Below are 24,027 nucleotides of genomic sequence, written 5' to 3' on the forward strand. Positions count from 1 at the left end.
TGGATGCGTGGTTAACGCTGGCTTGGCCATGGTGCTCTGGAGAACGGGAGGACAATCTCTCTCTCACACTGAAGGGCCCATTTAATTGCTTTCCTTGGTACTTTATAACAGTTGACTTTTCACTTGCTTTTTTTTTTTTTTTCATAAGAGGGAGAAAAACTCAACATTTTTTGCAATTAGAATTTTTCCCATGTGGGTAATCACACTGGAAAGAAGCATTTAAATCCCTTGAAAACCACACATAAGTGAGGCTCACAGAGCAGGGGGAACATTCAGTCAGCAGGGGTGGCCAGACGTGGAGGCACTTCAGCGGGTTATCATGTAAGGAAACAATTATTCCACGTTTATTTTGGATTTGCTTGTTGCAGCATATTTCAATTAGTTCGTCAATGTTGTGCATCTGACAGGCCAAACGTTTATTGTGGTTGAACCATCTGGGAGGTGGGAGGCCTGCAGCCTTCCCCATGGCAGTCAGGAACTACTAGTTTAAAGGAAATTTGTTTGATGTGTTTAAGAAGCCAACACTGAAACACCATTAATAACAAAATCCTCAATAATTCTGAAAGCACTCTCACCTATTTTGCCATCAATTGGGCATGCATCATCCGAGACTTCATTCTTCCCCTAAGCGGGACATTTTCCAATATGCTGAAGCAAAGTTTTGAAATGGCTTACTTAATTGGTCCAGAGCATGATTTGTATTAACCCAGCAAGGAAAATAGCTCACTAATTTATATTTGAGTGTGAAGTAGCTTATGCATTTGCTGCTGGGAGTAGCAAGGGATGCGTTTAGTGGATTCTTGCCATTAGTATGCAGCTGAGCTCCTGTCCTGTACTGTGATAGAGAGTGTTAGTTTGATTTCAGTTCCCAGCCTTGGGTGACTCACCGAAGCATTGTGAGTTCACGGTAATGACTGCTGACCGGTGCAATTTGTTGTGCACTCTTTTATAGTACCTGATTTCACCCATTTTTCATTTTACCTCAATTATTCCTCCCCACCACACCCCCGCTAAAAGTTCTCTTTCCTGAGGAATGTTCTGTCTGACTTTCCAGCAGAGGGGATAAAGGAATTTAGAATCAAACAAATAGGAGAGCCAGAAGGAACATTGGAAAAAACCGAGCCCAAGGGTTTGACCTTTCCACAAAGAGGAATGATTTTCCATTTCCCTGAAACCCTAAGATCACAGGGCTGGGTGTGGGGTGTTGGCCATGGAGCGGGATTAAGACTCAAGGACACAGCTAGTGAACTGGAGGCCGGCTCATAAAATCTGGGACGTGCAGCTCACTCAGGTTTGTCTTGGTGGCCTGGGAGCTGTAGGACTGGAGTTTGCAGGGTTCAGGCCAGTGGCTCCCATACCGTACCCAGCCTTATCGACTCTGTGTTATGGGCTTTTCTGGTGCTTAAGATTCCTGCTCCAGGAGACGGCTGCTCTTCCCTCTCCTGGGAAGCCTCCAAACCAGAGGCATCCCTGGTCTATCCCAGCTGCTTCTCAGGCTGAGGGGATCTCAGCTATTTGTGTTTGAGTTGCTGGTGCCAGGCGCAGTGGTATGGTGGCGATCCAGTGTCTGTGGATTGTTCTTTCAGAGGCAGTGGCTGGAGGTACAGAGAGGAGGGGCCTTTCCCGCTTACCCACCTTTTATCTAAGACACCACAGTGCATGGCATACTTCTGCCCATTGTGCTTCACAGGACTCTCACAAATGTTGCTGTGCCCATTTTACAGGTGAGGAAGCTGAGGCTCAGAGAAGTCATGGTGTGGCCCCCAGTGCTTTCATTTGTTTTGTCTCACAGACGGGGACCCTAAGACTCAGAGACGTCATGACTTAGGCCTTACCGCACAGGGAGTTAACTGCTGACTGGACTCTAGACCTGATCCCTCCTGTTCATGCTTGTATTCGGTCATGTTCTGTTACACAGCCTGTGCTGTTGTTTTAAAACATCAGTATTTCCTGATCTGGTTGAGTTTAAGCCGTACAAAGTACCTTTCCATTTGGGTTTGTGTGGGTTTTTTTTTTTTTTTCCTTTTCCTTTTTCCAAGAGGAAAACAGAATTCCTCTTCTGTTTGTTCCTTTTCAAAGAGGCCAAACGGATGCATGGACTTAGAGCAGATTCACCAAGACAGGATTGCATGCTCTGGGATCACATCTGTTTATGTGACTTTGAGGCCAAATTCGGACCTACTTGTGAAGTTGTCCAGGCATGCACCTGTAGGCTGGAGGTTAGAGAGCAGGAGTGGGGTCTAGCTAGGCCTCTGGGGTGTGGTCCTGGGGGGTTTAGGAGTCTTACTTGAGAGTTGCTGCCTTTTTCTCCCCTTAAGGGAGAACGACGTTCAGACTGGCTGGGTGACAGCTGGTCAAGCAGATCCCTGTTTATGGCCTCCTTTCTGTTAGGGGGTGGGGCAGGGGATTTTTTAAAAAAGAGCAGAGTTCCTAGCAGCTTGTCCTGGAGGAGGGGCCTCGCTTACCTTCAGCCAGGGCCAGCTTAGTCTCCATCTTTCCCTGAGCCTGCTCACTTTTGCTCTTTCCTTGTTCTCTGACTCATTAAAGAAGGAGCAGGGGCCCAGAGCTGACCTCAGGAATAGGGCAACAGGAAGCCAGGTTGGGGAGGAGGAGGCTGGAACTCGTGGCTGCGTCCTCTGGGGGTGCCCGCCTTCCTTGCTGTCTCTGTGCTCTTCTGGGCTGAAGGAGCAGAAGGGCCTGTGGCCAGTGGGCTAAGAGGATTAAGAGGTTATGCAGGTGGGCCCAGTGTGGGAATCTCTGACTCGGGTCCCCTGAGCAGGAGTCATAGGGCCTGCGTTCCCCGGGGGCCTAAGAGGGCATGTCCGGAGCAGCTGAACCTGGGTTCTTCATCTAGATAGAGACACATCCCTTGAACTTCTCAGACCATCTAGAATTAGACCTGCATTGCTGTCCTCTTGATTTAGCTCCCAGGGCCTGGGTGTCCCAGCCAGCTGGTGGGGTGCCTGGGGACACTGAATTATCCCTTTTTATGTTCCCTCAGGTTGCCTAACTTGGTTCTAAATTTGAAAGAGGAATTTAATTAAATCTCTGGATGAAAGAAAACTTGGGGGAGGTGGTCTGTGGGGAAGGGGTGATAGTAAGTCATACCTGGAAAAGTAGAAGTGGACTACTTGGCCTCTGGGATGGCCAGGATTCCCCCAAAAAGCAAACAGTGAGGTCTCTCCAGGTGGTGGATTGCCTTCCTGCTCTCCAGGTGGTGGATTGCCTTCCTGCTCTCCAGGTGGTGGATTGCCAGTTTATTCCTACTCTCACTATAGTCTTGCCTAGGTGCTTGGAATAATCCAGAAGGATTCCAAGTTTCTGGCCATGTTAAGGCTGGAGATGCAGAGAGAAAATGCAGTAGATTCCAGCAGATGTGGTGTGTGGGAGAGGACAGGAAAGGTCTCTGGAAGCCCAGTGGAAAAAGAGAGGCACCAGATGAGGCTTTGGACAGAACAGGAAAGAAGGCAGAGATGTGCTATTGTCTGTTTTTTGTTTTTTGTTTTTTGTTTTTTGTTTTTTGGAGAGAGAATCTCGCATTGTCGCCCAGGCTGGAGTGCAGTGGTGCGATCTCGGCTCACTGCAAGCTCCGCCTCCCGGGTTCACGCCATTCTCCCGCCTCAGCCTTCCGAGTAGCTGGGACTACAGGTGCCCGCCGCCACGCCCAGCTAATTTTTTTGTATTTTTAGTAGAGATGTGGTTTCACTGTGTTAGCCAGGATCTCGATCTCCTGACCTCGTGATCCACCTGCCTCAGCCTCCCAAAGTGCTGGGATTATAGGTGTGAGCCACCATGCCCAGCCAATGATTGTCTGTTTTTAAAAATTGAGGTGAATTTACACATGATATGAAATTAAACATTTTATTTATTTATTTATTTATTTTTGAGACAGGATCTCACTCTCTCACCCAGGCTGGGGTACAGTAGCACAATCGTAGCTCACTACAACCTCAACCATTTGGGCTCAAGGGATCCTCCTGCCTCAGCCTCCCAAGTAGCTGGGACTACAGGCTTGCATCACAGTGCCTGGCTAATTGCCTAATTTTTTGTAGAGGCAGGGTCTTGCTATATTGCCCAGGCTGGTCTTGAACTCCTGGCTTCAAGTGATCCTCCTGCCAAGTGATCCTCCTGCCTGGGCCTCTCAAAGTGCTATGATTACAGATGCGAACCACTGTGCCCATCCTATAAAATTAAAAGTATTTTAATTTGAAAATTAAAATTTAATTTTATAAAATTAAAAGTATTTTTAAAGTATATAATTCAGTGTTATATAGTATATTCACAACAGTGTGCACCCATTGGCTCTATCGAATTCCAGAACACTTTCATCACTCCAGAAGGAAACCCTACACCCATGGGCAGTCACTCCCCATTCTTCCCTCTCCCAGCCCCCTGGCAACAACTCATCTACTTTCTGTTTCTATTGATTTACCTATTCTGAACATTTCATATACATGGAATCATATAATGTTTGGCTTTTTTTGTTTTTTTTTTTTGTTTTTTTTGAGGCGGAGTCTCGCTCTGTGGCCCAGGCTGGAGTGCAGTAGCACAATCTCGGCTCACTGCAAGCTCCGCCTCCCGGGTTCCTGCCATTCTCCTGCCTCAGCCTCCTGAGTAGCTGGGACTACAGGTGCCCGCCACCACACCCAGCTAATTTTTTTGTATTTTTAGTAGAGACGGGGTTTCACTGTGTTAGCCAGGATGTTCTCGATCTCTTTTTTTTTTTTTTTTTTTTTTTGAGACGGAGTCTGGCTCTGTAGCCCAGGCTGGAGTGTGGTGGCCAGATCTCAGCTCACTGCAAGCTCCGCCTCTTGGGTTTACGCCATTCTCCTGCCTCAGCCTCCCGAGTAGCTGGGACCACAGGCGCCCGCCACTTCGCCCGGCTAGTTTTTTGTATTTTTTAGTAGAGACGGAGTTTCACCGTGTTAGCCAGGATGGTCTCGATCTCCTGACCTCGTGATCCGCCCGTCTCGGCCTCCCAAAGTGCTGGGATTACAGGCTTGAGCCACCGCGCCCGGCCTGTCTCGATCTCTTGACCTTGTGATCCGCTCACCTCGGCCTCCCAAAGTGCTGGGATTATAGGCGTGAGCCACTGCACCCAGCATGTTTGGCCTTTTGTGTTTGGTTCCTTTCACATAACATAATGTTTTCAAGGTTCAACCATGTCATATCATGGATCAGTACTTCATTCCTTTTTTTTGTGGTAAAATATACATAATATAAAATGTACCATTTTAAACATTTTTATTTTTGAAACAGGGTCTCTCTCTGTCACCTGTGCAGTGACACCAACACAGCTTACTGCAGCCTCGAACTCCTAGGCTCAAGTGATCCTCTTGCCTCAGCCTCCCAGGTAGCTGGGACTACAGGCATGCACCACCATGTCTGGATAATTTTTGTATTTTTTTGCAGAGATAGGGTTTTGCCATGTTGTCCAGGCTGGTCTTGAACTCCTGAGCTCAAGCGATCCACCCACCTCAGCCTCCCAAAGTGTTGAGATTACTGGCGTGAACCATTGCACCAGCTAGCTGTGTTTTCTTTTTAAGACTGACTAATGGTTCCTTGTAGGCATACACTACATTTTCTTTCTTCATTTGTCCATTTATAGACATTTAGGTGTTTCTGGGCCAGTAGATTTTGACTTTGGTTTGCCTCTGGATGAGAAACAACAAAAGACAACTGAACTAGAAGGGTTTAGGGCCATCAGTTGTCCCATTTCCAAGGTAAGTGACCATTGATAGTTGCATCTTTCTTTTTTTTCTTTCCTCCTCCTCCTCCTCCTTCTTATTCTTCCTCTTCTTCCCCTTCCCCTTCCCCTTCTTCTTTTTTTTTTTTTGAGACAGAATCTCGCTCTGTCACCCAGGCTGGAGTGCAGTGGCGTGAACTTGGCTCACTGCAGCCTCCACCTCCCAGGTTCAAGCTATTTTCTTGCCTCAGCCTCCTGAGTAGCTGGGACTACAGGCGCGCACCACCACGTCCCACTAATTTTTGTATTTTTAGTGGAGATGGGGTTTTACTATGTTCTCCAGGCTGGTCTTAAATTCTTGGCCTCAAGTGATCTGCCTGCCTCGGCCTCCCAAAGTGCTGGGACTATAGGTGTGAGCCACTGCGCCCAGCCACAAGAGCACTTTTCTGTGCCTTGGTTCCAATACCCACCTGGTGACAGTAGCAGTGGTCCCTCTCAAGGCTGCTGTGTGGATTCAGAGAGACTGGCTGGGAGGGTGGCTTTATGATCTATCAAGTACAATCATGAGCTGCTGTTGTCCTGGTCAGGCACAGAGCAGGTATTCATCAGTCATGGGTATGAGGGTTGGTAAGGCACAGCCTTCCTCTGTCCACCTGGGCCTTCTGTGGTCTGGAAGGAGCTAGAGGGGCTCACCTGTGACTCTGTCTGCCAGAGGGCCCCCTTTCCTGCAGAGGTTCTGGGGCCAGCTCCAGGAAAAGGTGGCGGGTAAGTGTCCTGGCTCTCGGTGGCCTTTGGAATGTGTGCTGACTCCTAGCAGATAGTAGCAGGGAAGGCACAGGGCACATGGCCTCCTGTAGTTCTGTCCCCTTGGTCGGCCTTTTTGGTGCTCCAGGAAATGAATCCAGGAGGATGACATGGGCAGCTTCCTGGGTGGCTGACTCAGATCAGAAAGTCAGTCTGGCATTCACAAAGTCACACTTGCCCTCATTAGGCTAATTAACTTTCGATGAGAAAGTGCTCCATGAGCAAGTGACTTAGGAAATCCATTTTCAGGCCGGGGTCAATTTTGTGTGCAGTGGTGCCTACGATGCTGTGCTGTACATTTCCATATTCACCAATTTAAAGGTGCTTAATTATTATTATTATTTTTTTGAGATGGAGTCTCACTCTCTCTGGCCGGAGTGCAGTGGCGTGATCTCGGCTCACCGCAATTCCTGCCTCCTGGGTTCAAGCGATTCTTCTGCCTCAGCCTCCCAAATAGCTGGGACTACAGGCACGAGCCACCATGCCTGGCTAATTTTTTGTGTATTTAGTAGAGATGGGGTTTCACTGTGTTAGCCAGGAAGGTCTCCATCTCCTGACCTCGTGATCCTCCCACCTTGGCCTCCCAGAATGCTGGGATTACAGGCATGAACCACCATGCCTGGCTGAGTGCTTAATTATTAACTTAGGGCTGGGTGACTAAGGAGGAGTTGCATTCAACATGCTTTGAGAATTTTAAGGCCATTTGTGAATTAGCTGTAATATGGTAAATAATCATACTCTTGTTTTTTTTTTTTTTTTTTTTGAGACGGAGTCTCGCTGTGTAGCCCAGGCTGGAGTGCAGTGGCCGGATCTCAACTCACTGCAAGCTCCGCCTCCTGGGTTCATGCCATTCTCCTGCCTCAGCCTCCCGAGTAGCTGGGACTACAGGCGCCCGCCACCTCGCCCAGCTAGTTTTTTTTGTATTTTTGGTAGAGACGGGGTTTCACCGTGTTAGCCAGGATGGTCTCGGTCTCCTGACCTTGTGATCCGCCCGTCTCAGCCTCCCAAAGTGCTGGGATTACAGGCTTGAGCCACCGCGCCGGGCCAATAATCATACTCTTAATCTTGTGATCTGTGTTCTAGATTACATGGAAGATAAAGTGAGGCCAAGGGGTTGATTTATTGAAGGCCACGGGGATTGAGATTGAGGGGGAGTCAGAAAGAACAAGCAGGAGGCCCCTTTCTTTTTCTTTTTCTTTTTTTTATCCGAAACGGAGTCTCACACTGTCGCCCAGGCTGGAGTGCTGTGGCGCGATCTCTGCTCACTGCAAGCTCCGCCCCCTGGGTTCACGCCAATCTCCTGCCTCAGCCTCCTGAGTAGCTGGGACTACAGGTGCCCACCACCACACCCGGCTAATTTTTTTGTAGTTTTAGTAGAGGCGGGGTGTCACCGTGTTAGCCAGAATGGTCTCGATCTTCTGACCTCGTGATCCGTCTGCCTGGGCCTCCCAAAGTGCTGGGATTACAGGCGTGAGCAACTGCGCCTGGCCTGCAGGAGGCCCCTTTCTTTAATACCAAGGTAAATTTTTTATTTTTTGTTACTTTTTCTGGTTTTTATAAATGTGCTTAAAATTTTTTTTTTTTTTTTTTTGAGACAGAGTCTTGCTCTGTTGCCCAGGCTGGAGTGCAGTGGTGCGATCTTGGCTCACTACAAGCTCTGCCTCCCAGGTTCATGCCATTCTCCTTCCTTAACCTCCCGAGTAGCTGGGACTACAGGTGCCCGCCACCACACCCGGCTAATTTTTTGTATTTTTAGTAGAGACGAGGTTTCACCGTGTTAGCCAGGATGGTCTCCATCTGACCTCGTGATCCACCCACCTCGGCCTCCCAAAGTGCTGGGATTATAGGTGTGAGCCACTGTGCCTGGCCAAAAAATTTGTAAGTAGTATGTGTTCATGGGAAATTAACAAAGATAAGTTAAAAAATCAAATAATTAAAAAATATCCATCAGCTGAAGAATGGGTAAAGAAAATGTGGCATTCAACAAAATAGTATTCAGCCATAAAAAAGAAGAAAATCCTAAACTGGGTAGGGTAGCACAGACTTGCAATCCCAGCTACTTGGGAGGATCACTTGAGCTCAGGAGTTTGGGGCTATGGTGTGCTATGATCTCGCCTGTTAATAGCTACTGCACTCCAGCCTGGGCAGCATAGCAGGACCCTGTCTCTAAAACACCAAACAAAAAAGGAAATCTTGCCATGTGGAATAACATGGATGAACCTGTAGGACATGATGTTACATGAAATAGAACAGTCACAGAAAGACAAATGCTGCATGATCTCACTTATAAAAGGTACCTAGAGTAGTCAAATTCATAGAGTCAGAGAGTGGAATGGTGGTTGCCAGGGTCTGAGGGGAGGAAGCAATGGGGAGTTAGTAATCTATGGGCATAATGTTTTCGTCAAGTGAGATGAATAAGCTCTAGGGATCTGCTATACAACATTGTACTTATAATCAACAATAACATATTTTACACTTAAGTTTTGGTAAGGGGGAGGTCATATGTTACTATGCTTATCACAATAAAATTTTTAAAAAGTCAAATGGTTTAAAAATATTTAAAATGAAAGTACATTATTCCTAGCTATAAACATGTTTTATTTTTGCTTTTTTACAAAAATGCAACCTGAACCTGCAGTTTGCAGGTTTGTTCCTGCCACTGGGAAGGGTCCCACCTTCACCCTGGATGTCTTTACTTGACTTCTGCCTTTGTGGTCTCCTAGGCTGGGTGTGGCCAGATTTAATTCAGCGTGTGTAAAGTGCTGGCTGGTGTGGGGCGTTTCCAGCTGACACACAGTGGGCACTGCGAAAGGCTGCTTTCCATGAGAATGTCTGTCCACATGGTTAGGTTCCCGGGCTAGCCCACTAACAAAACATGATCCACCACGCATCTGAATTTCTGAGTTTTGTCCTGCTAGGCCTACCAGCTACAGCACCTGTGCTTGTTGGGGAACTTATTGAATACCAGAGGCTCACTTCATCCCACAACAACCCTCTGTAATGAACTCTATTGTACAGATGAGAAAATAGTCCCACAGAGGCCTTACTTCCTCAAGGTCCCATGGCTAACAGATTCAAATTTAGGTCACCTGGCCCTGAGCTTTATGTTAAAGTGCTGCTTTTGATAGTTCACCACACAACAGGCCTATTTTGGAGTTAAATAGGCTTTTGGAATCTAAGCATTTTGTAAAACCTTTTTTTTTTCCTTGTAAGTGGGAAAATCTGTCCCGGGCACACCCCAGAAGGAACACTTCATGTTTTCAAGGCTTGAGAGGAGCCTCCCTGCAGCCTGGTTTGAAGGAGGCATTTGTGTGTGCAAAAACGGTTGTGCCTGGAGGTCTTCCTGGCACTGACTCATGCGAAGCCCAGTTGTCCAGGACCCTGTGGGTGACACCGCTGCAGACTCTTGCAGGAGGTGTGGAGTGGTGGTTTCCATCACATCACCAGTGTCCTGGGTGTACTCTTACCTGGTCATATGGCTCAGGGGTTGTCACTGGGCTTGGCAGAACCCCAGCACTTTGGGAGGCCAAGGCAGGCAGATCACAAGGTCAGAAGATCGAGACCATCTTGGCTAACATGGTGAAACCTCATCTCTACTAAAAATACAAAAAATTAGCCGGGCGTGGTGGCACGCGTCTGTAATCCCAGCTACTTGGGAGACTGAGGCAGGAGAATCGCTTGAACCCAGAGGCAGAGGTTGCAGTGAGCCAAGATTGCACCACTGCACTCCAGTCTGGGCAACAGAGCGAGACTCCATCTCAAAAAACAAACAAACGGATAAAGTAGCTCCTAATTGGAGATATTCCTTATGTTGAAATCTTTGCCTATCCCTCAGTCTCCATGTTTTTAAGAGTAGTGAGGCTGGGGCTGAATGCGGTGGCTCACACCTGTAATCCCAGCACTTGGGAGGCCAAGGTGGGCATATCACCTGAGGTCAGGAGTTCAAGATTAGTCTGGCTAACATGGATCTGGGGACATAGAGATTTGGGCAAACTTTTTCGTCTACAGTGAGGGATGAGTGTGTGTGTGTGTTCATTAATTATGTGATGCTAAGGTTGCCTTCGGTAGTTCATCTAGATATTTTTTTTCCCCATTCCTCATGTTTCTACTTTTTCCTGTATTTTGGATTCTCCATTCGAAGGCAGGGAAAGAGGAGGAGGTTGAAGGGAAAAGTATTCTAGTCCTTTCCAAACATTATCATGAAAGGTTTATCAAGGGAGATCGAAACAGTCTCTTCTTGCTACCACCTACTGTCATCCCACAGAGTTTAAGAAAATACTCAAATTCTCTGTCTTCCGTTGGCATCAGATTCACAGCCCTACCTTTGGTGGGAAGCGACCTTGGTGCATTGGCTCCATTCCCACAGTGGACATAATTGAGGCTCTGAGCAATCGATATATTTATTCAGGGTCACACAGCCAGCAGGCCACAGAGCTGGAACTAAAATTGGATTTTCCTGACCCTACAGCCAGCATTCTTCTTCTTTCTGCTGCTCTGTACACAATGGCAGGAATGAAGTTGGCAGATGGCAGGGATTTGCCATGGAGCCGTATCTGGGGCTCTTATGGGACTTGCCTCTTCCCTGCCTCTAAAATTTCAGTTTTGGCAAGTATTGGCAAGGATGTGGAGAAATTGAAACCTTCATGTGTTTCTGGTGGGAATGTCAAATGGTTGCAGCTGCTGTGGAAGACAATTTGGTGGTTCCTCAAGTGGTTAAACATAAAATCCCCATGTGACATAGTAGATCCACACCTAGTTCTAGGTCTATACCCAAGAGACTTGAAAGCAGGGACTTGAACAGATACTTGTAACTATATTCATAGTAGTGCTGTTCTCAACGGCCAAACGGTGGAAACAACTCACGTGTCCAGCAGTTGATGAGTGGGTAAACAGAATGTGGTCTGTTCATACGCCACACTGTTTGGTTCCATCAGACAATATGTGTCAGCATTCCATTCCTCTTTATGGCCAAATAATATTGGCCAAGTATTGAATGAACTATGGATGAACCTTGAAAACATTTTAAATGAAAGAAGTCAGACACAAAAGGACAATATTGTATAATTCTACTTATATGAGGTACCTAGAGTAGGCAAATACACAGATAGAGAAAGTAGAATAGTGGTTATCAGGGATTGGGGAAGGGAGATGGGGAATGAGTGTTTAGTGGGTACAAAGCTTCTGGTTGGGATAATGAAACTGTTCTGGAAATGGATAGTGGTGGTGGTTGTACAACATTGTGAATGTCCTTGATGCCACTAAATTTTACACTTATAAATTGTCAAAATGGTTAAAAAAGGAAAGAAAGAAAAGAACAAAAGAATGACAACAAACAAAAATTTCAGGCTTATAGGGCTGTTCATGAATACTGCTTAGAACCTCCAGTGGCTCTCGGGGCTAGACCACACCTTGCCCTGTGTTTATGGAGCGCTGGCTGTCCCAGGCGCTGCGAGAGGCAACCCCACACCTGTGGCCCAGCAGAGAGCTCCTTGCTCAACAGTGTACTCGCCATGCTCTTAGGGGAGTGGAGGGGGGTGTTCCTGGCAGTTAACGGCCACGTCTGGTCCCTGCGTATGAATGACATCTGTCTCTGGAACGCTTGTGCACCTGACGTTGGGCATGTCCTTATATGGCTCTCGCTTGCTCTCAGTGAGTGGAAAGATAAATACCTTTTCAAAGAGCAGATGCCAACTGCCTGCGGTCCCTGACATCCACAGCTGCAGAGCGAGTGGGAGACAGTTCTGTCGAGGGGCAGGTGCTTCAGCCCTGGGGGAATCGGGCACTGGGTGTGCCGAGAACCCAACAGCCCTCATGCAGACAGCCTGAATGTGGAGCAGGGTTCTGCCATGGACATGCTGTGGGACCCTGAGCAGGTCACATGCTTTCTCAGAGCTTGTCTTTCCTTCCTGCCTCTGGTTGGTCCTGAGGTTTAAAGGAGAATGTATGTGAAAGGGCCCAGCACAGTTCCTGGCACCTCCCGGAGCTTGACTTGCACTTGGATTCATCCTTGTGCCTGGCCCATGTGATGGTCCCTTCCAGTAAGCAGTCACAGTTGGCCCGGGGCTGCTGCTTCCGTCAGGACCTTGCCCAGACACAGGCTAGGAGCTGCTCTGGAAGACCAGTGGAAGGTGTGGCTGGCTGGCAGAGTGAGGCTCTGTGATTGGGGCAAGAGTAAGGATGATGTCCTTGAGGGATTCCAGATGGAACCAGACCCTCCCTCTGCCTCCTGGAGCCTCTGCTCCTAGGGCAGGCATGCAAGGGCTTGTGTACTACCATATCTTTGTGTTAATTCCCTAGGGCTGCCATAACAACCCACCAGAACTGGATGGCTTAAAACAATGAAAATGTATTATCTCACAGTACTCGAGGCCACACATCCAAATTTTGAGTTTCAGCAGTTTGGTTCCTTCTAGAGACCGCAAAGAGTATCTGTTCCCGGCCTCCCTCCTAGCTTCTGGTGGTTGCAGGCCATTCTTGGCGTTCCTTAACTTGAAGACACATAATTCCAACCCCTGCTTAAGTTGTCACATGGTTGTCTCCCTCTGTGTCTATCTGCCTCTGTGACTTTTATAAGGACACCAGTCATTGGATTTAGGGCTCACCCTACTCCAGTGTGACCTCACCTTAACTAATGACATCTGCAGTGACCCTGTTTCCAAGTAAAGTCACATTCTGAGTTTCTGACAATGATATGAGTTTTGGGAGGACATTCTTCTACCCAGTATAATCTCCATATTTGTTGAATGAATAAATGAATGAATGAATGAATGAATGTGAAAGCCATCCTCACACGTCTGCTCAGGTGTATTGATGTAGACTAGAAGGTGGGGATGTCTCTGGTGACCTAGGCATGTGCGGGTGGGGTGGGGGACAGCACCAGGATCATCTCCTTTTCCTGTCCAAGCCTCTCCTATTTCTGGCCTCTACACCCTAAGCCTAGCACCCTGGTCACCTCCTGACTTAGCCAGTTTTTCAGGTAGAAGCAATTACATCTATTACAGGGAAAGCTGTTCTCATCTTCCTTTCTGCCCAGCATCTCAAAGCTCTTTTATTTCTCTTCCCCTTCCCCTTGGAGCCAAGAAGGACATAGGGATGGCTCAGTGATGTTGGGCAAATGAACCCTGCCCCCAACCTTAGCTTCTGTTTTCAAATGAAGGAGGCAGAGCTGGGTGTTTCCAATGGTCTTTTCCATCTATAATTATTTCTACTGTTTTACTGCTGAGATAAGTGTGGGCCAGGAAAGTGTGCCCTTCCGTCCCACACAAGGTAGGACTGAAATCCATAGGCCCTCATTTCCAGCCTGTCCCCAAATGCTCTGTGCCACCTCCTGGAAGCCCTGTGGGATTAGCATGATTCATGTGTGGTTCCCTGGGGTCCTCACTGTGCCCTGTGTGTGACACATTGATTCACAAGTACTACTAGCCTGGGCGACTTACTGAGACCCCATCTCTGCAAAAAATTTCAAAAATTAGCTGGGTGTGTACCTGTAGTCCCAGCACTTTGGGAGGCCAAGGCAGGAGGATCGCTTGAGCCCAAGAATTTGAGGCTGCAGTGAGCTATGATCGTACCACTGCACTCCAGCTTGGGCAACAGAGCAAAACCTCATCTCAAAAAAAACACACGAAAAACAAAATTCACAAGTACTAGCCTGCTGTTCAGATGGTATTGCAGGAGTGTGCATGTGCATGTGTGTGTTGTTTTCCCCATCTACCTCTGCCTTCTCTTCCTTCTGTAGGCAAGAACTTTATGCATTTTTCTGTGTCTCTGTGTTTCCCCAGTACAAGTACCCAGCACAGGGCTCATTATGCTGAGTTGTGGGCCAGCCTCAAAAACAGAGGTTAAATGTTAGGAGATCTACTAAAAGAAAAAAGGAAAAAAATACAGATAAAACAACTAATATGCTTTCAGTTGATGCCAGAAAAGCATCTGATAAAGTTCACTATCCATTACTTTTTAATTTTTTTAGAGAGAGGACTCCCATGTTGCCCGGGCTGGCCTTTAACTTCTGGGCTTAAGGGATTCTCCTCCCTCAGCCTCCCAAGTAGCTGGGACTACAACTGTGCGCCACCATGCCCAGCCTCATTACTCCATTTTTTTTTTTTTTTTTGATGGAGTTCCGCTTTTGTTCCCCAGGCTGGAGTGCAATGACATGATCTTGGCTCACTGCAGTCTCTGCCTCCCGGGTTCAAGCAATTCTCCTGCCTCAGCCTCCTGAGTAGCTGGAATTACAGGTGGTTACCACCACACCTGGCTGATTTTTATATTTTTAGTAAAGACGGGATTTCATCATGTTGGCCAGACTAATCTTGAATTCCTGACCTCAGGTGATATGCCCACCTTGGCCTCCCAACTGCTGGGATTACAGGCGTGAGCCACTGGCCTCAGCCTCATTACTCTTAAAAATGTAGAGACTGAGGGATAGGCAGAGATTTCAACATGATAAGGAATATCTTCCATCAGCAGCTACTTTATCCGTTTTTTGTTTTGTTTTGTTTTATTTTGTTTTTGAGATGGAGTCTTGCTCTGTTGCCCAGGCTGGAGTGCAATGGTGCGATCTTGGCTCACTGCAACCTCTGCCTCTGGGTTCACGCAATTCTCCTGCCTCAGTCTCCCAAGTAGCTGGGACTACAGACGCGTGCCACCACGCCCGACTAATTTTTTGTATTTTTAGTAGAGACGGGGTTGCACCATGTTAGCCAAGATGGTCTCGATCTTCTGACCTTGTGATCCGCCTCAGCCTCCCAAAGTGCTGGGATTACATGAGCCACTGCACCCGCCCCTCCTGCCTTTTTTTTTTTTTTTTTTTACCTGAGACAGGGTCTTGCTCTGTCACCCAGGCTGGAGTGCAGTGGCATGATTTAGCTCACTGCAACCTCCACCTCCTGTGCTCAAGTGATTCTCCCACCTCAGCCTCCTAAGTAGCTGGGACTATAGGTGCCAGCGAGCTATTTTTTTTTTTTTTTGTAGAAATGGGGTTTCTCCATGTTTACCAGGCTCGTCTTGAATGCCTGACTTTAAGTGATCCCCCTCGGCCTCCCAAAGTGGTAGGATTATAGGCATGAGCAACCACACTCAGCCATTTTATCCTTAATAGTCAAACGCTTTAGTAGCATTTTCCAAAGTATGTTTGAGGAACACAAAATGCTCCTGGGTATTGCATCAAAAAAGCATTCCAGGGACAAATAACATCTAGAAAGCACTACTGCTCTAAGACACATGCCTTTTAATGTCGGTTGCAAGACAAGCATGCCTTCTCTCTCATTAGTACTGATGGTTATTCTAGATTCAAGCCAATGCAACAGGCTAGGAAAAAGAGGCAGGACCTAACTCTCAGATAAGAGGTTGCAAAATGAATGTTTTGAATGGATACAACTGTTGTCTTAGGGTTTCAAAGTAGACAAACTGAAAATTAATTAGAATAAGACAGTATGGCAGCCTGTTGCAAAATAAGTAGGCAAACACCATTGTTTTTCTATGCGTCAGTGGAAACCATTGGTGAATTTGATGGGAAGGAGCACCTCTGAAACCTGTGTGCTTGGGCGTCAACAAGCCAGTGACCTTATTTTCTGGTTAGAAACAAGAGTAACACCCGGACAGTTGAGGCGGCTGCCGGCGCCTCCTGGGCCCCCTGTGACCTGGACTCGCAGGAAATGGAGGGCAGCGGTGTAAGTGGTGTGATGCAGGATGTTCAGCATCTCTCATTGGGGTTATTCTGAGGACTCTTCCAGAATGTTTTGAACATATTTTTGCACCATTAAATCGTTATCACAGAGCCTGGAAGTCCATTATTTCAAACTCATCCTGGATGATGGATGTAACTTGAGGAGGGATGAACCATTCGTACATTCTCCAAGGGCAGGGCTCTCAGAAATTCCCTGTAGCTTTGTGGTCCCTTGCCGTGGCATCCCCCAGACCACCGTGTTGAGTGGGAGTGAGGGCAGTGTTTGGACGAGACCCCAATGAACAGAGCCTGGTTGTTGGAAGTAAATCTTTCGCTCCTGCTGGAAACCAGAGAACAGACACTGCTTCATCACTGCCGTCATTCATGCAAGCTTCATCACATTTCCCCAGTCATTATCCTGATCTTTCTCAAAGGCAATTCTTGCCTCTCTTTCAATCAACAGAGAACCCTAGAGATAATTCAGTCTTTGAGGGATTGCTGAATCATTTAGCTGACTAAGGCTACCACGATGAAGCTTAAGTTCCAATATCATGAACCAGGCTGTTCTCGGAGGCCACGGAAAGGGCGGATGGATGTGTTTCTGCCAGATGTCCTTCAGGCTGAACCCATCATGCTGGCCATACTTCCTAAGTCATCCTCCCTCCTCCCTAGTTCTGTTTCTTTTCTCTCCTCAGTGTGGTTTTGCTACTTTTAATTTTCTGCCTTATTTTAACCATAGTGGTTTGCATGACCACCAGAGGGGTCAGTGCAGTTCTCCTAGGACAGAAGCCCTCTGGCTTTGTGACAGCTTTTTTCCTGAAGCTTCGTGGTCTGATCTGCAAGTTGGCCCTCTTCTAAATGGTGGGGGTTGTAGGCAGCCTGCTTGCCAGACTGGATTGTGGAGAATAGTAGGGCAAGAGTGACAGGTTAGTAAGGCAAGAGTTCCCAAGCTTACCCAAGGATATGCATCAATCCCTGCAGAACCCTTTGCAGTTCTATTCAACTCACTGAAGGGTCTGCTTGGTTTTTAGATCTTCTTTCTGATTCTTTAGGGATGTGAGGGTCACAGGACCCTACTTTTTTTTTTTTTGAGACGGTGTCTTGCTCTGTCGCCTAGGCTGGAGTACAGTGGTGCAATCTTGGCTCACTGCAACCTCGGCCTCCCAGGTTCAAGCGATTTTCCTGCCTCAGCCTCCTGAGAGCTGGGGTTATAGGTGCGCACCACCACGCCCGGCTAATTTTTTCGTATTTTTAGTAGAGATGAGGTTTCACTATGTTGGTCAGGCTGGTCTTGAACTCCTGACCTGATGAGCCGCCTGCCTCGGCCTCCCAAAGTGTTGGGATTATAGGCGTGAGCCACCACGCCTGGCCCCTAATGTGGTTTTAAAGAATGGATTTTAAAATTGTTTTGGACCGTACATTTTCTTTCTTTCCTTTTTTTTTTTTTTTTTTTTTTTTGAGTTGGAGTCTTACTCTGTCACCCAGGCTGGAGTGCAGTGGCGTGATCTTGGCTCACTGCAACCTCTGCCTCCCAAGTTCAAGCGATTCTCCTGCCTAAGCCTCCTGAGTAGCTCGGATTACAGGCGCACACCACCGCGCCCAGCTAATTTTTGTATTTTTAATAGAGATGGGGTTTCACCATGTTGGTCAGGCTGGTCTCGAACTCCTGACCTCGTGATCTGCCTGCCTCGGCCTCCCAAAGTGCTGGGATTACAGGCGTGAGCCACCACACCTGGCCTGGACCATACATTTTCTTTGCATTCTGCTATTCCAAAAGAAATATTAAATATTGGCATTTTAAAACATAAAATAGGCCGGGCGCGGTGGCTCAAGCCTGTAATCCCAGCACTTTGGGAGGCCGAGACGGGCGGATCACGAGGTCAGGAGATCGAGACCATCCTGGCTAACACGGTGAAACCCCGTCTCTACTAAAAAATACAAAAAACTAGCCGGGCGAGGTGGCAGGCGCCTGTAGTCCCAGCTACTCGGGAGGCTGAGGCAGGAGAATGGTGTAAACTCGGGCGGCGGAGCTTGCAGTGAGCTGAGATCCGGCCACTGCACTCCAGCTTGGGCGACAGAGTGAGACTCCGTCTCAAAAAAAAAATAAAATAAAATAAAATAGTTATTAGAATTGAAATTTTTAAAACTCCTGTTAAATCTGTAACATCAACTTAAATGAACCATCATTTAATATGACTTGGATATGACTGAGTCTGGTTTTGTTTTTTTTTTTTTTTTTTGGAGACGGAGTCTCGCTCTGTCGCCCAGGCTGGAGTGCAGTGGCCGGATCTCAGCTCACTGCAAGCTCCGCCTCCCGGGTCTACGCCATTCTCCTGCCTCAGCCTCCAGAGTAGCTGGGACTATAGGCGCCTGCCACCTCGCCCAGCTAGTTTTTTGTATTTTTTAGTAGAGACGGGGTTTCACTGTGTTAGCCAAGATGGTCTCGATCTCCTGACCTCGTGATCCGCCCGTCTCGGCCTCCCAAAGTGCTGGGATTACAGGCTTGAGCCACCGCGCCCGGCCCTGAGTCTGCTTTTTGTACCCAGATATCAATTATTGATTTGTTTTTGTTTCTACCTAACTTCTTCCTTCTCTAACAATTCAAGACTCACAATTTTCTAGGATTCAAAGAACATTGTTTTTTGAGTGCTTTAGAATCATTTACTCATTCATTCTTTCACTTATTAAAAAACATTTAACATTTGCGAGGTTGAGGTGGGCAGATTCCTTGAGCCCAGGAGTTTGAGATCAACCTGGGCAACATGGCAAGACCTCATCTCTACAAAAAAATACAAAAATTAACGGGGCATGGTGACACATGCCTGTAGTCCCAGCTACTCGGGAGGCTGAAGCAGGAGGATCAAGGGAGCCCAAGAGGTTGAGGCTGCAGTGAGCTGTGATCTCACCACTGTGCTCCAGCCTGGACTACAGAGCGAGACTCTGTCTCAAAAAAAAAATTTTTTTTAACAAAACACTGAAAAGGCTATGCATGACATTGTACCAGACATTAGCAAGATTCTGAAGATAAATTAGATACATTCCTTATGGAACTTACAAACTCATAGATTACAGTTAAGTAATAAAATATAAAGATCATGTATATATTAAATATTATTTGTGTAAGTAAGTAATGCATTATACTTGGTACCAAAATGAAAAGCAGCTACAGGCAAACATAAGACTTCTTGCCGCCCCTGTCTTCAATATCTTAGTTTTCCTTCCCAGAGACAGCAATGGTTGCTAGTTTTGTGTGTGTGTCCTCTTTCAGAGAGATTCTCTCTATATATTAATGTATATTACTTTTTAAATTTTTTTTTTTCTGAGACGGAGTCTTGCTCCGTTGCTCAGGTTGGAGTGCAGTGGTGTGATCTTGGCTCACTGCAGCTTCTGTCTCCTGGGTTCAAGCGATTCTCCTGCCTCAGTCTCCCAAGTAGCTGAAATTACAGGTGCACACCACCATGCCTGGCTAATTTTTTGTATTTTTATTTTTATTTTATTTTATTATTTTATTTTATTATTATTATTTTTTTGAGACAGAGTCTCCCTCTGTCGCCCAGGCTGGAGTGCAGTGGCACAATCTTGGACTCACTGCAACCTCCGTCTCCCGGGTCCAAGCGATTCTCCTGCCTCAGCCTCCCGAGTAGCTGGGGTTACAGGCACCCGCCACCACGCCCGGCTAATTTTTTGTATTTTTAGTAGAATTGGAGTTTCACCGTGTTAGCCAGGATGGTCTCAATCTCCTGACCTCATGATCCGCCTGATTCGGCCTCCCAAAGTGCTGGGATTACAGGTGTGAGCCACCGCACCAGGCCAATTTTTTGTATTTTTAGTAGAGATGGGGTTTTGCCATATTGGCCAGGCTGGTCTTGAACTCCTGACCTCAGGTGATCCACCCACCTTGGCCTCCCAAAGTGATGGGATTACAGTTGTGAGCCACCGTGCCCAGCCACTTTTTAAATTTTAAATTTAATTTTTTTTTTTTTTTTTTTTGAGGCCGAATCTTGCTCTGTTGCCCAGGGTAGAGTGCGGTGGTGCGATCTCCACTCACTACAACCTCTGCCTCCTGGGTTCAAGCGATTCTTGTGCCTCAGCCTCCCAAGTAGCTGGGATTACAGGAATGCATCCCCCACACCTGGCTAATTTTTGTATTTTTTAGTAGAGCCAGGGTTTTGCCATGTTGGCTAGACTGGTATCCCACTCCTGGCCTCAAGTGATCTGCCTGTCTCGGCCTCCCAAAGTGCTGGGATTATAGGCAGGAGCCAACGCTCCCGGCCTAAAAATTTAATTTTATTTTTTTTTTCTTTAGAGAGAGGGTTTGCTCTGTTACCCAAGGTAGAGAGCAGTGATGTGATCATAGCTCACTGCAGCCTCGAACTCCTGGGCTCAAGCAGTCCTCCTGCCTCAGCCTCTTGAGTAGCTGGGACTATTGTCATGTGCTGTTGCACCTGGTTAATTTTTTTTACTTTTGTGGACATGGAGTCTTGCTATGTTGCCCAGGCTGGTCTCAAACTCCTGGCTTCAAGCAGTCCTCTCACCTCGGCCTCCTAGAGTGTTGGGATTATAGGCGTGATCAACCTTGCCTGGCCTATATTACTTAAAAATAAAGCTAAACACAAATGACTGCTTATTGTTGTGCATCTTTTTTTTTGACTTTACAATACATAAATCCTGCAAATGGTTCTCTGTTGGCTCATGTAGTGTTGCTCAGTTCTTGTAATGGTGGGCTTAGTATTCTGCTCATGGATGGACCATCATGTGTTAAACCAGGTCCCTGTTGATGGGGTTTTAGATTGTAATAGCAGAAGGTGGGAAGCAAACAGTGCTGTAGCAAGCATCTCGATAAGTAGGTTTTCATGCAAATATACTCTCATGTCTGTAGAATAAATTTCCAGAAGTAGTATTGCTGGGTCAAGGAGTGTTTTTCTTTTATTTTTGTTAGCAATTGCTAAATTGCTCTCCATAAAGGTAGTACCAATTTACACTCCCACTTACAATGTGTGACTGTGAGGCAGTGGTTTTCAACCTCAAAACCCCAGGCAAGGAAGAGCTTTTAAGTAAAATAAAAATCTGGAGAAAACTCCTTCTGTGTGAGAGCCTTTTCTACCGCAAAGGGCAGGCTGTAGGGTGGTTCCTGGCATAGCCAGTTAAGACTGTTCATTCCCATTAGCTGCCAACTTGCACATCACTGAAAGGCTCTTGGGTTTTTGGATTCCTGTAGTCAGGTTGTGGTCTGGAAGGTTCGTTCCTGGTAAAGGGTGGGGGCAGCAGCTGCCTTGCCCCTCCTCTGTCAACTTGTTTATCACCAAGTATCTAAGAAACACCAGAAGCTTACCTTCAGGGAGGTTATGTTTTTGGGGAGCTCAGATGTGACCAGGAGGCCTGTCAACAGGCTTGTGACTTGGATTTCCCAGATCTGTAAGTTGATGTCATTTCTTTCTTTCTTTTTTTTTTTTTTTGGAGACGGAATCTTGCTCCGTCGCCCAGGTTGGAGTGCAATGATATGATCTTGGCTCACTGCAGCCTCTGCCTCCCAGGTTCAAGCGATTCTTCTGCCTCTGCCTCCTGAGTAGTTGAGATTACAGGCATGAGCCATCACGCCTGGCTAATTTTTGTATTTTTAGTAGAGACCGGGTTTCACCATGTTGGCCAGGCTGGTCTCAAACTCCTGACCTCAGATGATCTGCCCGCCTCAGCCTCCTAAAGTGCTGGGATTACAGGCGTGAGCCACCGTGCCAGGCCAATTGACATCATCTCTAAAGAGGTTCCCCAGGGAGCTGGGGGCAGGAGGAATGGAGAGTTAGTATTTGATAGGTACAGAGTTCAGTTTGGGAAGATGAAGAAGTTCTGGAGGTAGATGGCAGTGATGATTGTGCAACATTGTGAATGTCCTTCAAACCATTGAACTGTACACTTAAAAATGGTTGACATGTTAGCTGGGCATGGTGGCGTGTGCCTGTAGTCCCAACTATGATACTTGTGCGGCTGAGGTGGGAGAATCACTTGAGCTTGGGAGGCAGAGGTTGCAGTGAGCCAAGATCATGCCACTACACTCCAGCCTGGGTGACAGAGCAAAACCCTGTTTCAAAAACAAACAAATGGAAGGTTGACATGGGCTGGGCATGGTAGTCCAAGCCTGTAATCTCAGTGACTCAGGAGGCAGAGGTGGGAGGATTGCTTGAGGCCAGGAGTTAGAGACCACCCTGGACAACATAGACCTTTTCTCTACAAAAAAAAAAAAATTTGTTAAAGTCAGATGTAGTGGTGCGTGCTTGTAGTCCCACCTACTCAGGAGGCTGAGGCAGGAGGTTTGTTTGAGCCAGGAATTCAAGGTTGCAATGACCGGTAATCATGCCCCTGCACTCCAGCCTGGGAGACAGAGTGAGACCCTGTCTCAAAAATAAATAAAAATAAATAAAAAAGTTAATATGGTAATTGTTATTTTATGCGTATTTAACTACAAACACAAAAAAGGTATGATTCACTGTAGCTATCATCTCATGAACAAAAGGAACACTAAGAAGTAGGAAAGATCTAAGAATAAAGAAACTAAGTGGAGCTTTTTGAGTTTTGTTCTTTTGTTTTGACACATGGTCTTGTTCTGTTGCCCAGGCTGGAGGGCATGATCATGTCCTACTGCAGCCTCAAACTTCTGGGTTCGAGAGATCCTTCTATCTCAGCCTCATAAAGTGTTGAGATCGCAGGTGTGAGCCACCATGCCCCGCCTAATTGTAGCTCTTTGAACAGCTTGGCCCGTTAGCCATGTTCTCATTTCTCCTTGAACTGGTGAGAGCTTGGCCAGGCCTGGCGCTGACCTGCTCACTGGGGTTTGGGAGTCAGCAGAGAGGCCTCTGAGGGCTGGAGCCAGAGTCAGCTCCCCAGAGAAGGAGCCTGGGCTGGGCCTGGAGAAGCTGTGTGTTCTGAGAAAAGATTCTGTTCTCTAACTTGGGAGACCTGGGGCTGTCTCATTTCTCTGTTTTTAAACAAGAAGTGTGTCCCTGGCCTGCTGCCGGATGTTTTGGAGGCTGGTTCAAGTGAAGCACCCAGTGATCTGGGTGTGGTCTTCGTTATGATTTTCCAGTTTCCCCAGGGGCTCAGATAACTTTTGCAAAAAGAGCAGGTGAGCAGAGCAGATGTTTGTTTAGAATGACATGGTGGCTCAGAGTAGGTGCTCAAAGAGGTTGTCTCTGCTGGGGCTGTGGGGTCTGACCGGCAGGGAGGAGCTTTGCAGAGGTATTGCTTGGCCTCTGCACAGCCATCCTGCCTCACTAAGGTGCTAGGTGTTGTACCAGCAAAGGTCATCATCCCAGACTGTAATTACTTTCAGTAAACACGTGCCACGAAATCTCAGTGCCTTTAGAGGGTGTGGATGTGAGCTCACTCTCACTGGCCAGGGTGTGACTAACAGTGAATTAGCTTTATGCTACATCTGACTGAGGGCTCTGACTCTTCCATAATCCACTCTCCATATGAGAGGTCTGTGGTCATCACTCTACTTGCAGAGAGAGAGGCACTAGTCCTATAGAAGACCAGGGAACCCCTATTGCACTCTTGACCACAAGGAGGCTGCTGCCCTGAGCCAGTGCCTGCCAGCCAACCTGTGACTATTAGACCAGGATGCTGCTTAGACCCCTGTTGTCTTACCCCTCCTTTCACAGCCAAAACACAGATTCCAGGAGGTGAGGGGCTGTCCAAGCTCACAGCCAGTTGGAGTCAGAACTGGCTCTTGAACCCAGTCCGTGAACTCAGGTCCTGAATGCTGTGGTTGGGACATTTTAAATCTTAGAGGATGTTAGTTATTAGGTGACCTTAAATCTGCGGGTTCATATTTGACAAAACCAAAGCCAGGCCTTTGCTGCAGGTGTGCCCTCAGAAGGCC

At 47.2% G+C, this 24,027-nt stretch overlaps 1 protein-coding gene across 8 annotated transcripts in view; it reads left to right on the plus strand.

Annotated features, from left to right (window-relative positions):
* LOC105494043 (phosphatidylinositol transfer protein membrane associated 2) overlaps nucleotides 1–24,027 on the plus strand; it is a 171,171-nt gene that overhangs the window by 9,490 nt on the left and 137,654 nt on the right. For 2 of the 8 annotated variants that reach the window (XM_011762174.3, XM_011762168.3), the window contains exon 1: nucleotides 20,487–21,566. The exons of the other annotated variants lie outside the window; for them this stretch is intronic. The gene's annotated coding sequence lies outside the window, so the exon portion shown is untranslated. Of the gene's footprint in view, nucleotides 1–20,486; nucleotides 21,567–24,027 lie in introns of those variants that run through there. 8 annotated transcript variants of the gene reach the window in all.

The sequence above is a fragment of the Macaca nemestrina genome, chromosome 10 (genome assembly GCF_043159975.1).
Source record: "Macaca nemestrina isolate mMacNem1 chromosome 10, mMacNem.hap1, whole genome shotgun sequence".
NCBI classification, from domain to species: Eukaryota; Metazoa; Chordata; class Mammalia; order Primates; family Cercopithecidae; genus Macaca; species Macaca nemestrina.